Source organism: Scyliorhinus torazame, chromosome 4, assembly GCF_047496885.1.
Source record: "Scyliorhinus torazame isolate Kashiwa2021f chromosome 4, sScyTor2.1, whole genome shotgun sequence".
NCBI classification, from domain to species: Eukaryota; Metazoa; Chordata; class Chondrichthyes; order Carcharhiniformes; family Scyliorhinidae; genus Scyliorhinus; species Scyliorhinus torazame.
This window is the reverse complement of record NC_092710.1, coordinates 94,243,657-94,260,187: the sequence shown is the minus strand read 5'-3', so window position 1 is coordinate 94,260,187 and position 16,531 is coordinate 94,243,657.

Genomic DNA, 16,531 nt, shown 5'->3' with positions numbered 1-16,531 from the left:
AGCACCGTTGTCGTCGTCGTCTGGAGTGTCCGGGGCCGAGCTTGATCGAGCGTAATTGAAGCGAGACGTGGTTGTAGTAGTGGAGTGGGGTCCGATGTTGCCGTCCAAGATGGCATCGGGGATGAACAAAATGGCTGCCCCCATACATCACACATGGCTGGGGGGTCACAAGATGGCGGCGGGGGTGGACAAAATGGCCGCCCCCACGCGTCGTACAGGTCTGGGGTGGTCCAAGATGGCGGCGCCCTTCCTCCCCTCGTGGTGGCCGGGACCCAAAATGGCGGCGTCTGCGGGTCGCACATGGGGCGCTGGGGGGGTTGGGGAGCGTTAGGACCGTGCGGGGCTCCCTCATCTCTGGGGACAGCGGTGGTCGGGACCCAAGTTGGTAGCGCCGGCGGGTCAGACGTGGGGCGCGGGGGGGGAGGCGGGGTTTGGGGGGCGTTAGAGACGCGCAGAACTCCCTCTTCTCCGGGGAGAGTGGTGGTCGGGACCCAAAGTGGAAGCGCCGGCGGGTCATACGGGGGGGGGGGGGGGTGGTTGGGGAGCGTAAGCGGCGTGCAGGGCCCCCTGTTCTCCCGGGACCGCGGTGGTCGGGACCCAGAGCGGCTGCGCCTGCGGGTCGTACATGGGGCGCTGGGGGGGTTGGGGAGCGTAAACGGCTTGCAGGGCTCCCTGTTCTCCCGGGACAGCGGCGACCTTGCGGGACCGGCACACAACCGCGAAATGGCCCTTTTTCCCGCAGCTCTTGCAGATTGCTGCGCGGGCCGGGCAGCGCTGCCGGAGGTGTTTCGCCTGGCCGGAGAAATAGCAGCGGGCGCCCCCGGTGCGACTTGGCGTTTGGACCTCGCAAGCCTGTGGGGTGTCCGGGGGGGGGGGGGGGGGGGGGTTTGTCGCGACGGGTACGTACGGAGCCCAATGGGCTGCCGCGCGGTCGGGGCCGTAGGCGCGGGTATTACGCGCGGCCACGTCTAGGGAGGCTGCTAGGGCCCAGGCCTCTGAGAGTCCTAGCGACTCTCTTTCTTGAAGTCTTTGGCGGATTTGGGAGGAATTCATACCTGCCACAAAAGCATCGCGCATTAACATGTCCGTGTGTTCATTTGCGTTCACCGAAGGGCAGCTGCAGGCTCGTCCCAAAATCAGCAACGCGGCGTAGAATTCGTCCATCGATTCTCCGGGACCTTGCCGTCTCGTCGCGAGCTGGTAGCAAGCGTAGATTTGGTTAACTGGGCGGACATAGAGACTTTTCAGTGCTGCGAACGCCGTCTGGAAATCCTCCGCGTCTTCGATGAGGGAGAAAATCTCCGTGCTCACCCTCGAGTGCAGGACCTGTAGTTTTTGGTCTTCTGTGACCCGGCCGGTGGCCGTTCTGAGGTAGGCCTCGAAACAAGTCTGCCAGTGCTTGAAGGCTGCTGCCGCGTTCACTGCGTGGGGGCTGATCCTCAGGCATTCTGGAATGATCCTGAGCTCCATAGTCCTTTTTAGGCACGCTTAATAAATTGTAGCGCACAAAGACTCCGTGAGACGAATAGAGTGAAGTCGATGAGGCTTTATTAAGCGTGTCTGTTCCCCCGCAGCTCGATAGTAGAATGGCCTGCGGGGGAGGACTTTGGCTTCTTATACTCCGCCTTCAGGGCGGAGCTAGAGGTCAACGGCCAACCAGGACCCGGGATCTGTCAGCCAATGACATTAGGGCTTCCAGTCCCACATGACCCCCAATACATACTACCACATCCAGCTATTTGTACCTTAGGTGTTCATGTGGTCTGGTAGCAGACAGATACAGGACGTGATTTAACCAGCGGCTGCAGCGCCGATAAACACACCACTATTCAACGTTAGTTTGCCGGTTTTGTTTTGGCTCGGGGAGTTTCTCTCTGCCACGGCCGCACTTAGTCAGTTCCTTCTGCCAAGCCCAGCAGGAAAGGTTCCTAGAAGTCTGTGGCGCCATTTTATCTGGCTGGCCTGATCTCCCTCCACCCCCTCTTATGACGATCTCTCACTCCACGACCTCGGAGCAGCGCCAAGGAACACCATCTCACCCCCCTCTACTATCTTGGTAAATAAAGAGGCTTGAGATTCCCTACTTGGAATGTTTCTGATGTGTCAGCATCAGTGGTAGCTCTGAAAAAGTTATCCACAACACCCAAGTCTTTGTTGACTCTTCATCTCGGTCAGTTGAAGTACTGGTTGAGTTGAACACTTTCAACTAGTTGCAATTTTTCACAAGCATCCACCTCAATTAACGATGACTTACCATCTTCTACTATCTCAAAGTTGATGGGCATTTCGATGTCACCATTTCTAACAGTGAGACAGCAGGATCCTCTTGTGACTATAGTGTTACCATTGTAATCGGTCAACCGGCAAGTAGATTTCTTTATTAGTGGTGTCCTATAAGCTTGTCTTAAATAATTTTCTGTGATAATATTTACATGTGCTCCTGTATCAATTTTAAATGGTATATCTGTGCCATTAAGTTCTAATAATACAGTCCACTCCTTAATTATCTTAGAGAGCTCTTGTACTGGTCTGTCATTGCAATCCAGCAAATTAATCCTCGTGACTGCTTAAATCATGAAAGTATCCTTTGGCGTGTATGGTGAGCAATCCTCTCTAGCAGTCAAGATATTGGATTTTTATCTTCACTCTTAACACTTTGGATCCTTCTGAAGTCATTGTAGGACTTTTACAATTTGGTTACTGGAGAAGCTGCTGAGAAACGACACTGTGCTGCAAAGTGGTTCAACTTGCAACAATTGGAATATTGTTTTCCTTTTGCCGGACAATTTTTGTTACTGTGGGCGTGGCCACAGCGTGTGAAAACAATCACGCTCGTGATATCGCTCTCTTGTGGCTGGTTTAGTACAGGGCTAAATCGCTGGCTTTGAAAGCAGACGAAGGCCGGCCAGCAGCATGGTTCAATTCCCGTACCAGCCTCCCCGAACAGACGCCGGAATGTGGTGACTAGGGGCTTTTCACAGTAACTTCATTTGAAGCCTACTATTGACAATAAGCGATTTTCATTTCATTTTCATTTCAAAATGGCCACCAGCCATTGTACACAGTTTTCTTTGCTGCGACACAGCATTAATGGCGTCAGCCACGTTTCCTCATTTTACGCTCTTTTCTTTTGCTACACACTCTGCATATTCAGTCAATGACTGTTCACTGGCTTTGCACATATTAATCACAACTTCCAGCAGTAAAATCGTTCATCTTAGCATTTTTTGGCGCAAACATTTGGAATTTACCCCAAAAACAACTTGATCACGCAGCATTGAATTGGATGCTGAGGAAATGTTACAGGACTGCGCTCTCAAATTTAAAACAGTTATGAATGAATCTACCGACTTCCCTCTTAACTGCTGCCTTTTTCTGAACATGTAGCGCTCATAGGTCTCATTCACCTGCTAATATCGAACTTTTGTTGCACCATGTTATATTTTATTTTATCCTCATCAGCAGTGAGTTCAAAGGAATTATATAAGTTCTAATGCTCCAACCAAATTTAATAGTGCTATTTTTCTTTGATCAGAAGCACTTTCTAGCACGGAGGCAGAAAGGAAAACTTCAAACTGCAGTTTAAAGAATGCCTAGTTTTGACATAGTTTACCGGGTGTCCTCAAGCGGTCAGGCTTCTTGATTGGTCTTTGTCGGAGATTTTCTGAGTTTTGTAGCATCTTGGTTGTTTTCTTCAATCTTCTTATGCTAATCTTTTCTAATCCAGCTGTCTCTTACTTATAGAAATAGACTCCTGGTCCCATGTGCTGTTCATCTGTTCCTAAATCCAGGATGGTTGGTGTAGCGTTCACAAAGACCAGAAAATAGCTTGAGCTTGAACAAAGTTATAAATTTATTAACACTACTAATTTGGATTCGACATGTACTCCTAAAGAATACACAGTTGATTATTAACATTTAAACTACATTCAGTACACAACTAATCTTTATGCAGATATAAACTATGATCTGCTCATACTCGTACTATCTGTACTTCTGATTCTCTCTAGCTAACTCCTACAGACTCTCTGGACACTTCATTGACACTTGCAGTTCTTACATTTATGATAATACCACAGTCTCCTCTAAACCTTGCCCCACAGACCTTAAACCTATGCCATGTGGTGACTGACCCCTCCACCTTGGGAAAAAGTGCCTGCCCATCCACTCCATCCATGCCCCTCATAATCTTGTAGACCTCTTATCAGGTCATCCCTCAACCTCTGTCATTCTAATGAAAACAGCCCGAGTCTATTCAGCCTATCTGCATAGCAAACACCCTCCAGAGCAGGCAACATCCTGATAAACCTCTCCAAAGCCTCCACATCCTCTGGTTGTGTGGTGACCAGAAATATTCCAAGTGCGACCGTACCAAGATTCTATATATTGTGATTAGCTGGTATCCTAGCACTGATTCCCTACGGTACCCTAATAGTCACTGTCTGGCATTTGGGAAAAATATCCATTTGTTCCTCCTCTTTGTTTCCTTTCTGCCAACTAGTGTTTCCTTTCTGCCAACTAGTTTTCTATCCATCTCAATACACTACTCCCAATCCCATGCGCTTTAGTTTTGCACGCTAATCTCTCGTGTGGAACTTTGTCGAAAGCCTTCTGAAACTCCAGAGTCTCTAGAATCTTGGAAGATAACCACCAATGCACCATTATTTCTAGGGCACTTCCTTAAATACTCTGGGATGTAGATTATCAAGCTGTGGGGATCCCATCAATTTCCCCAGCACCATTTTCCTATAAATACTGATCTCCCTCTCTCGAAACCCTGTGTCCTCCACCCTTCCTGGAATGTTATTTGTATCCTCCTTTGTGACGACCGAACCATGTATGCGTGAGTTTGCTCCGGTTTCTTCCAAGAAATCCCATAAGACGTGCTATTAATGAATTGACATTCTAAATTCTCCCTCAGTGTGGCGACTAGGGGATTTTCACAGTAACTTCATTACAGTGTTAATGTGCCTACTTGTGACATTAATAAAGATTATTATTACAACAAAAATTAAATGATTGACCCCCTCGGTCCTGGGAATTTATTTATTCATAATCTAATAACTTTCTCCATCGTAAGTGTTTTTATTTATGTAGAATTGAGTTAGTGTCTCCACTTGAATTAATTTCGATGTCCTTATATTTTCTTTTTTTTAAATTTAGAGTACCCAATTATTTTCTCCAATTAAAGGGCAATTTAGCGTGGCCGATCCACCTATCCTGCACATCTTTGGGTTGTGGGGGTGAAACCCGCGCAGACACGGGGAGAACGTGCAAACTCCACATGGACAGTGACCCAGGGCCGGGACTCGAACCCGGGTCCCCAGCGCCATAGGCAGCAATGTGCCATCGTGCTGCCCCGATTTTCTTATATTTTCACCTCATCGTCTGTTATTAATGGTGCTCTTATCCCATCCACAATACAAAAATAAGCAATACACAAATGAGCCATCTATTTTATATGTAGAAGATTTCTCCTGAAGCGAATTCCTCTTAAAGTGAATTTCCTTTAAATTATGACTTGTTTTCTGTGTATCTATATGGTTTTATATATGACACATTTTACTTTTTCTTTGCCCCACACAAGTTCTGAATATGTTCCTATTAGAATCATTTCATTGAATCATAGAATTTATAGTGCAGAAGGGGGCCATTCGGCCCATTGGGTCGTGCAGCACCCTACTTAAGCGCACGCGTCCAACCCTACCCCAGAACCCAGTAACCCCACCTAACCTTTTGGAAACTAAGGGGCAATTTATCATGGCCAATTCACCTCACCTGCACATCTTTGGACTGAGGGAGGAAACGGAGCACCCGGAGGAAACTCACGCAGACACGGGGAGAAAGTCTAAACTCCACACAGACAGTCACTCGAGACCAGAATTAAACCCGGGTCCCTGGAGCTGTGAGGCAGCAGTGCTAACCACTGCGCACCCCGTGAACACCTAAAATTCTCTTTATTCGGTTAATTTCTCCGCAATGCAGCTCATTTACTGTTGCAGATTACGTTTATCATTGAAGATGGAAATAAGTGTTCTTTGAGAGTAAATACATGTGTTCCTGAAGTAAGAGGTATCTCGTTTGGTAAATTACTGAGGCATCACTTCTGGTTAAACACCTGTATTTTTAAAAAAATATTTGATTATGACAGTATAAGAATCACAGGTTCATTTCTAGAAATTAAAGTTTCTGCAATACATGAAATGGAATTATGTAATTTAATTTAATGACTAAACTGGATTTCAATGACTTGGCTTTTAAGGTCATGCCAAATTTAACACACAGCTGAGAGAAGTAAAAGTAATGTGCTTCTTTAAAATAGTAGTTGCTTTCAGCTATGTCTTGGTTAATACATTCCCCGCCACACGCCGATCCACTTCTGGTAAAATGAGCACTGACCACAATTTCAGTCCCTGTCACACCTTTATGTTTCAAAGTTAATTTTCATGCGCTTGAGATTTACAATTAAATCCTCCCATTGAAATCTGTATGAAAGGCTGGGGAATTGAAAATTGTAACATGCCACCACTATTAATGATTCCTTTGCAAGAGCAGAGAATGCATAACATGGCATTTATTGTAAAACATTTCTTTGGTAATTGGAATAGCTGTCCAGCTTTTCTTTTCTCTGTTTCAAAACCTTGGAGCAAGATGAAGCTCCGGAATGCAGGACATCATCCAAGGAATAGAAATGAGGGTTGAATGCATGAGAAAATGATGGCTTGGCGACAGCAAGCTAGGCTTTTAAAAACCACTGGATTGTGAAATAAAGCAAAGGAAATAGGTTATCGCATCTTGCGATCTGAGGAAAGCATGATTCTGAATAGAAGATGGCGCAAGGAGAATGTGAATACAAGATGCAAATATTTAAGCTTCAGAATAATCTTTTACTGTCACAAGTAGGCTTACATTAACACTACAATGAAGTTACTGTGAAAATCCCCTAGTCGCCACATTTCGGTGCCTGTTTGGGTACACAGAACTCCAAACTAATTTCCCGCCAGCAGGTAACGTGACTTTTTCCATTACTCCAAATTTAGTGCCCCCAGCCCACCATGACTTTCACCACTGGTGGGAATAGAAAATTAGGCCCATGGGCCTCACCCCCACAACCCAAAAAGATGTGCAAGGTGGGTGGATTGGCCACACTAAATGGCCCCTTAATTGGAGAAAAAGAATCGGGTACTTCAAATTTTAAAAAAATTTGCACCCAAATATTACACATAAACATGCCGTCATCATCATGACAATATGAGATCAAAAACAATAAATGAGAAAGGGAATTTCACAAAGAAATGTTACTCAATAAATGTATTAGGTGTAAGGATGAGTCTATTACCTTATCAATGGAATTCCAGGGCGAGTGACATTGTTAACCCATTTTTTTAGCCTTGGATATGTTTGTTGAGTTAAAATTACATTTGCCTTGCAAACCAGGTTGCCTGATATCACACAATAGGATCAGAAATTAATAGGAAATAGCTTGTTGATTTTAGACCTCAGTGGTAAGCATTTTATTATGACAAACTGTGCTTACAATAAATGGGTTTCAGTGCCTTTAATGTGACTTCTATCAATGTAGGGAATCCAATATAAACTTCTGAAATTGTTGCATTTCTTCATTCATGAGTACAAGGGCACAGTTTAGGTTTAGACTCTGGGTTCTCACTGAAGCACACAGATCAATGGTAAATGGAGCAATTCAGCATATTATGTGTTCTGGAAGTTACAGTACAAGAATGACTCTTCTGATCAAAGTAAGCAATATAAAAGATTTATATAGCATCGTTTAATCCCAACATACCGTGCCTGAAAAAGGCATTTGCAACCATAAACTTTCATTGGAGTGGTCCATGATTATACCTGGCAGAGCACTGCAATGGTTTGCCGTTGCCTTCTGCAGTCTGGCTGACCAGAAAATTCTTCTGCTCTTATCTGTTATTAGGGATATTGGAAGGGTTTACAGGCTGATAATCAGCCTATTTGGCCATGTTATGAATGCACTTTGCATGGCCAGAGCTTCTGGCCCAGTGGTCGGGACGTTACCCATTGCACTGCAAGGCCTCTTCCACTGCACTACCCAGCCAATTAATCACTTTACAATTGGTTGCCCATGTTCCTGGCTGTGGAGTTGGATCAGCCTGTTCGCGCACAGCAAGATCCCACAAACAGCCACAGCCAGTTACTCTGTTTTAACAATAATGGTGTATTTAGGCGGGTTAAAAGCAGCAGAAGAGATTATTTCCGCTTCATTTCCCGTTGCTTTTTATAATAACTTGGAAGAAAGCTGTTGTGAATGAAGATGGCAGGGGCAGCACGGTGGCGCAGTGTGTTAGACCTGCTGCCTCACGGCGCTGAGGTCCCAGGTTTGATCCCGGCTCTGGGTCACTGTCTGTGTGGAGTTTGCACATTCTCCCCGTGTTTGCGTGGGTCGCGCCCCCAAAACCCAAAGATGTGCAAGGTAGGTGGATTGAACACGCTAAATTGCCCCTTAATTGGAAAAAAATGAATTGGGTCCACTAAGTTTATAAAAAAATAAGTGAATGAAGGTGGAATTTATTTACACATTTACAATGGTCTGCGTATTGCAGCACCTCACTCCCAGAGCAATTCTAGATGGGAGGATTGGTTACACCAGGCTCTGAGTTGGGCCTGCTTTTATACCTTGCTCAGAATGAGCCCCAGGTGGTTGGCCTACGCCCCCTACTTGGAGAGCTCGTACTCCACGAATCCCACAAAGGGATCTATGATTATCTCCTGCTAGACCTTGCGGGGGTTACAACACTTTTCATTGGCGATGAAGCAATAAAAAAATGAAAATTAATTGGGAGGGAAAAGTCACTGGTTGACGGGTCACCAGTTGCAAATTTGGAATGGCTTAGATCCAGCACTCATGTCAGAAACAGACTGGAACTTCATAACTATATTTAAATCGGGTGGTGTAGCCCCATTAGGATCACAATGCCATTCCCGAGTGATTCAGCGTGGCCACTCACTGCTCCAACCTACAGCCACCTGCAAATCATGGACAGTACAGGGCAGGAAACGTTTGTGTCAGTGGTATTCAAAGGGGTGTGCTCCAGCTGTCATTTAAATCACTGTAGCCATTGGACAACATGTATTTCTCAGATATAAAAATAGAAAATTCTGGATTAGCTCAGCCGGTCTGGCAGCATCTGTAGAGAACCCAATTCTGCACCAATATCCACAACCATGATGGCAGCAGTCTGAGTATCCATAGCTACAGGTTGAGCTTGTGCTGTACTGGAAGCTGAAAAATCGGCCACCGCCTGCCACATCACGGTTGGGTCTGCACTTGTTGGAATGAAGTTAGCCATCAATTCTACAATGGAAGGCATGGTCTCCAAGCTCTGGACAAAGGCATGCGCAAAGTGGCTGCTGGATCCCTCCATTCTTCTTCATAAATTTTTTTTTTATTAAATGTTTCCAATTAAGGGGTAATTTAGCATGGCCAATCCACCTACCCTGCACATCTTTGGATTGTGGGGTGAAACCCACTCAGACACGGGGAGACTGTGCGAATTACACACGGACAGTGACCCGAGGGCGGGATCGAACCCGGGTCTTCGGCGGCATGAGGCAGCAGTGCTAACCATTGCCCCACCGTGCCGCCCCACTCGCTTTCATATCAAAATGTTCATCTGAGTACCTTGAGCAGAACCCATGTGTGTCCTTGCCCTCTAAGGCACTGGCTCCTGTGCAATTCTTTCCCTCTGGCTGCCCAGGACAATGGCAGTGATGTTGTTGTGGCACAATGGCCATTCTAGTAGTTTCAAAATAAAAGTTAAAACAGTAACTATACTCTTAAAGTAGAGGTTTTGAAAAACGTTGGATAATTGCAAGATTTCATTTTTATGTGATCGGGCCTCCCAAGAGAGTTTGGACACAGTGAGCACCCTGTAAAGTTCCTTAATATTTTACCAGATACCACAGTAAAACAGAAGTACATGCTCCGTCTTATCACAAGCAGATCCCACCTCTGGCCATGTTATGAGTGTACGCAGTGTCCGGATCTGAGTTGGTGGCTGTGAAGGAGTGATGTTGTTTCTTCGTCATCAGTCTGTTCTTCTTACCCCACATCTTGCTCCTACATCACTGCCCAGCCAGGTTGAACAGCTGAATGGCATTAGTGCTGCTTCTGGACAAGCAACGTTTTCAGGAGGAAGAGGAGAGCTATGTAAATTTTGACTGGAACAAACCCAAAGGATTGCTGGAAACCTAAGCAAATCTCACCAAGATAGGTCAAAAAAATAATGTGCCATCAAGCCAGTCTGATGTCTGCAAAAAAACTAGTGGCTATTTTGCTTCGAAACAGGAAATCTATTTCAAGTTAAAAACAGAAAGTGCTGGAAAAACTCAGCAGGTCTAACCAACATGTTTCGAGCCCAATATGACCCTTCTTTGGAACTGAAGAGAAGTAGAAATGGGATGGGTTTTAATCTATTTCAAGCCTGTCATAACCAGAGACTTTTTTTTTTTGTCTACTCATCAGTCAGTCCTACATTGACTGGTTTAGTTCAGTTGGCTGGTCAGCTGGTTCATGGTACAGAGCAAAGCCAGCGGCGTGGGTTCAATTCCTGTATCGGCTGAGGGTATCCATGAAGGTCTCGCCTTCTCAACCTTGCCCCTCTCCTGAGATGTGGTGAACCTTAATGGGGAAAGCAGCCTATGGTCATCTGGGACTATGGTGACTTTACATTAACATCATGGTCTGCAAAATTGAAAATACCTGGAATTGGAACATTCCGATATTGAAAATTAATCCTTACAGACTAGAACCCTCTCTCAGTTTGTGCTCAGTTCAATGATGTCAACTTGGTTATCAAGTAGGGGGTTACAGTTAATCTAATGATTCCTGAGCTAGGGAGAGGATTATATTAGATTGTATCCTCACATATGGGTGCTATCTTGAGCTTTCTCTCTGAAAGTGTTCCCGTGGTTTTTGAGCGATGATCAGATTGAACTCATCTCTTATGCTGTTGGCCGTTCAACAGACTGAAGCTATGGACTCATTTGTATAACCGATCATAATAAGGAGAACATTTGTTTCTAAATAATTTTGTGTGTTTACCCTAAGTATCCGATCTCCGTCCTAAAGTTCCTGCAGTTTACATGGTGCCATAGCAACAACTAGTGAATATTGCTGACCAGTGAATAAGGGTGGCACGGTAGCACAATGTAACCATTGCACTGTTGCTTCACAGCGCCAGGGCCCCAGACTCGATTCCTGGCTTGGCTTACTGTCTGTGTGGAGTCTGCATGTTCTCCCTGTTGTAATGATATGTACAATACAAGTATAGGAAAGGGTTAACAAGAGAGCCTACATGTGTATCGGCACTAGATTGCGTCACTGAATGATCATATAAAAGGCTGCGTCTCTAGGCATGCTGGGGGAAGCGGATGGAGATTTCAATGTAGAAGGATAGTGTGAGGTTGAGTTAGAGTGTAGTTTGAGAGATTATTAATTACTGTTTCACAGATTCAGTACTATTATTTTATTACCTGTTACTCAGTAAAGTGTGCGGACTTAATCAAGTTAAGTAGTGTAAAATACATTAGTTTTGATTTAAACTTCTTAGTTTTATATTCTTTGTCAACACTACATATCTGGCTATCTTGGAGAACAAGACCAGGAATATAACATGCTACCAGTAGTGGTAATATAACACTGTGTCTGCGTGGGTTTACTCCGGGTTCTCCGTTTTCCTCCCATAAGTCCCGAAAGACGCACTGTTAAGTAATTTGGACATTCTGAATTCTCCCTCAGTGTACCCGAACAGGTGCCAGAGTGTGGCAACTAGGGGCTTTTCACAGTAACTTCATTGCAGTGTTGATGTAACTCTACTTGTGACAAAAAGATTATTACTATTAAATCTTCAGTAGCTCATTCACGGTTTCTGGGAAAGTGAACTGCACTGTGATTGGAAAGCTTGCTTTTGGGCAGATCTCAGGGAGCCTATGGGTTCACAATAGGGAGTCTGGATTTCTGCATGTGATTCTGGAACTGTACTGTTGATAAGGGCCGGAAATCTCCGGCCTTTGGGATTCTCTGTTCCTGCCAGCAGCACAAGCCTGCCCTTTGGTTTCCCAGTAGTGTGGGGTGGATTCAATGGGAAATCCCATTTACAAGCGGCAGCAGCAGAGAATCCCCCCGCAGGTGAACGACATGCTGCTCAGAAACACGTGTCTGGGGAACTGGAGAATTCAGCCCAAGATTTTTTACCAATGACAAAAAGATACTTGTACATCCATAGCAAAGTTGCCAACAGATTGCTTGTTTTAGGACAATGGGTCCACAGAATTAGATTAGGTGTAGAAGAGGGGAGGGAACTCCCTCACTGAAAGTTTTAAAAGCACGGAATAATGGGTCACCCATGCTGTCACAGTTTCTGGCCTTCACGGGATTCGTGTGTTATGTGCTACAGCAGTGGGAACAGTTCTGATCTGAACAGATCACAATCCTTCTGTTACCTCATTTATGGGTGCAATCTAATGGCCTCGTCGCGCTCAACTCGGGGACACGACAAGGCCGTTAAATGTCACGGAGATTTGCAAAGCTCTGAATGCCTTGAGCTATCTCGCGAGATCTTGCAAGACATTGCGATCTGGATCTCGCCCTCTCTGGATGAGATGAGATTAATATATTTAAATGAGCCTAATGGGTCAATTCTAGATGTCTGTGCTGGATTCTCCCGAAGCCCGGGAATTAACAGCCTCATCTGGGAGACCTCGCCATGGCGCCGTTTAGCACTGGTCCACACAAATGTGTGACAAAGAGTCATTCAGACTCCAAACGTTCCCACAGATGCTGTAGATCTGCTGAGATTTTCTGATTTTGTCACACCAACATGGATCAGGCTTAACGGCACCTGCAGGTTGGATGCCCCGGATGATTGGGCTGTGGGCAGTGTGTTAACCTGGCACTCCTATCACACTGGCACCTTGGCACTGCCAGTCCGGCAGCTTGGCACTGCCACCAATGCAAACTGGCAATGCCACCTTGACACTGGTAGGGTGCCTGGGTGCCATTGCCAGGCTGGCAGGGGAAGTACCAGGGTGCCAGGTTCCCTGTGCCAGGGATCAGATATGGGATGATCTGCCTGTAACAGGTGGGGTGAAGGGGAGTTTGAGGTCCGGCAGTAGGAGGGGTCCGGAGGTTGAGGTGGAGGAGCAGAAGGGGGAGTCAAAGATTGGGAAGACATTTAAAAATGACTCTTTGGTGCAGAAAATGAGGCAAGTGCGGCCTCGGCGGGGCATTCCCGAATGATGGACAAAAGAAACGGAAGAGTCCCGTCAGAGAGCGGGGTCATTCTCGGCGCTGCTAGCATTGCTCAAAAAACATACACACAATCTTTACAAAATGCAACATTACAAACTGTCCAAATGGCAACATGCTTATTTGGATAATTGCCTAGATTTTATTTTAAAACAACTTTACTTACAAGCCACAGAACAAAAGGTAAGTGTTTTAAATATTTATGCTAAAATATATCCTGTAACTGCTGGTGGTCACTCGCACTACAGAAATATACCAATAGCGTTCAATTGTTGTGTTCGATTATGAGAGTCTGGTAACTGGCCAAGGCTCACGGTACTTGATTGGTTAAGCCTGGGTGTTGATGCAGAGCAAGGTAAACAGACACCACAGAAGTTGTTAGAAGCTCAAACTGGGGCAAGCATGGTGCAGACATTTTCTGATTGCAGAGATATTTAAAATCATTATAAATGAAACCCGTTGCACGCTTATAAACTAGTGTCATTTCTGCACAAGTTTGAGATATGTAAGAATACCATGACTTGAAGGTTAAGTTCTGAGGACAGGTTGCAGGTTGCACTCCCTCAAATTGAAAGGAGATGTGACCAAGTATTCAAAACTGTAAAATAATTTGATCGAGAGAAACTGTTTTGACAGGTGGAGGAAATCAATGCCAAGGGGGCACTTTCTTAAAATTAGAACTCAGTCATTCGAGATTGAAATTAGGGTACATTTTATTTCTGCATGGAGGGTGGTAGAAATGTTGAACTCATTCTGATTCTCTGTCTTAAAGACACTCAATATCTTGGCTTCCACAGCATTTTGCGGCAAAGGTTCCACAGATTCACCACCCTCTGAAGAAATTCCTCCTCATCTCAAGTCCCTTCAGTCTGAGGCTGTGCCCTCGGGTTCTAGTTTTTATGACAAGTGGAAACATCCTCTCCACGTTTCAATAAGATTCCCCCTCATTCTTCTAAACTCCATGAGGACCCAGAGTCCTCATCTGAGTGTCTTTAAGACAGAGATAGATAGGTTCTTGATTAACAAGGGAATCAGGGTTTATGAGGAGAAGGCAGGAGAATAGGGATGAGAAAATATCAGCCATGATTGAATGGCGGAGCAGACTCGATGGGCTGAGTGGCCTAATACTGCTCCTAGGTCTTGTGGTCTTATGGTCTTATGGGATCATTCTTGTGAACCTCCTCTCGACCTTTTCCATGGCCAGCACATCTTTCCTTAGACCTGGCGCCTAAACTGCTCACAATACTCCAAATGGGGTCTGACCAGAGCCTTATACAGCCTTGAACATTTTCAAGGCTGAGATCGATAGGTTTGTAAGCAGTAGGGGAATTAAGAGTGAAGGAGAGAAGGTAGGAAAGTGGACAGTGTGAGTGTTAGATTAGCCATGATCTTATTCAACCGGAGAGCAGAAGTGAAGGGCTGAATGGCCTACTCCTGCTCCTATTACTTATCATCTCATGGAATAGCCTACTCCTGTTCCAATGTGTGCAACTGTCAAAAATAATTTGTTAACCAAAGTTCTCACTTGCATAATTCTGTCTGTTTAATTGCTATTGGTGTAGTGAACACTATTATTTATCTTTAACTGAAGCATTCTGTGTGTCTTTGTTTTGGTTGTAGTTATGAATCGTGACAATAATAGCTATGATTTCTTCTTCCACATCACCAGCTGCTTTGCATATGCTTTGTGGGTTAATTTGTTTTTGTTCAGCAGTTTAAAAAGTATATATAATGCTATCTGCTCTGGATTATTGACGCATATACTAAGCTCATTTCTTAACCATGCATTCAAATGAGTTACAGGCTGATTATTTCACTATTCATGTATTTAAATAAGTAATTTAATGCAATTAGAGATGAAGAAAATGACAGCATTAGATTAGAAATATTCCTGTGTGCACATAAACTTTAATAAAACTTTAATGAAGAAGAGCTGGCAAGATCTAATTAGTAGCGCACCTGCAATAATGGTGATTTTATTTTGTTTTGAAATACTACGAGAGAAAGCTGGTGGCATTGGCCTGTGCTTGACTTATTCAGGAAAGACTTACACATGAAATCATATCGCACAGAAGGAGGTCATTTGGCCAACTGCGCTGTACCTGTTCTTTGAAAGCGTTATCTAATTAGTCCCATTCTCCTACTCTGCATTTTTTTCACGTTCACGTATCTATGCAATTCCCTTTACAAAATTATTATTGACTCTGCTTCCACCACGCCTTGAGGCAGTGCATTCCAGATCATAACACCTTGCCATGTTGAAAAAAAAACAATTTTTCACCTTCTCCTTGGATCATTTGGCAATTTATCTACAATCTGTGTCCTGTGGGTACCAACCATTCTGCCAGTAGAAATACTTTCTTCCCATTTACGCTATCAAAGCCCCATATCATTTGCAACGCTTCTATTAAATCTCACCGTAACTCTTATACATTTATCTTATACATTTTTGAAGCACAACAAACTGAACCATTCCAGTTGAATCTCCTCACATCTTTCTTCATCTGATGCTGTCACATATCCTTCTATTCCTTTCTCTGTCTCATGTGCTTGGCGAGCTCACAGAGGTGGCACCGTCGCACATTTGTGTTTCACAGCGCTAGGGCCCCAGATTCGATTCCCGGCTTGGGTCACTTTCTATGTGGAGTCTGCACGTTTTCCCTGTGTCTTTGTGGGTTTCCTCCGGATGCTCCGGTTTCCTCCCATAAGTCCCGAAAGACGTGCTGTTAGGTGAATTATACATTCTAAATTCTCCCTCTGTGTACCCGAACAGGCGCCGGAATGTGGTGACTAGGGGCTTTTCACAGTAACTTCCTTGCAGTGTTAACGTAAGCCTACTTGTGACAATTAAAAGGATTTCATAGAATCCTCGATAAGTTTCATGGAATCCCTGCAGGGCAGAAGGAGGCCATTTAGCCCATCAAATCTGCACCAACCCTCTGAAAGAGCACTCCACCTAGTCTCACTCTCCCACCTTATCCCTGTAACTCGATGCATTGATTATTGCCGATACACCTAACCTGATCAGACCGGGGGAGAACATGCAGCTCCACTCAGCCAGTCATCCAAGGCCTGAATTGAACCCGGTCCCTGGTGCAGTGAGGTAGTTGTAGAGGTGGGTATGATTTTTTCCTTTAAAAAACAGTTAGACAGTTACATGGGCAAGGTGGGTACAGAGGGATATAGGCCAAATGCGGGCAAGTGGGACTAGCTTCGTGATAGGAACTGGGCGGC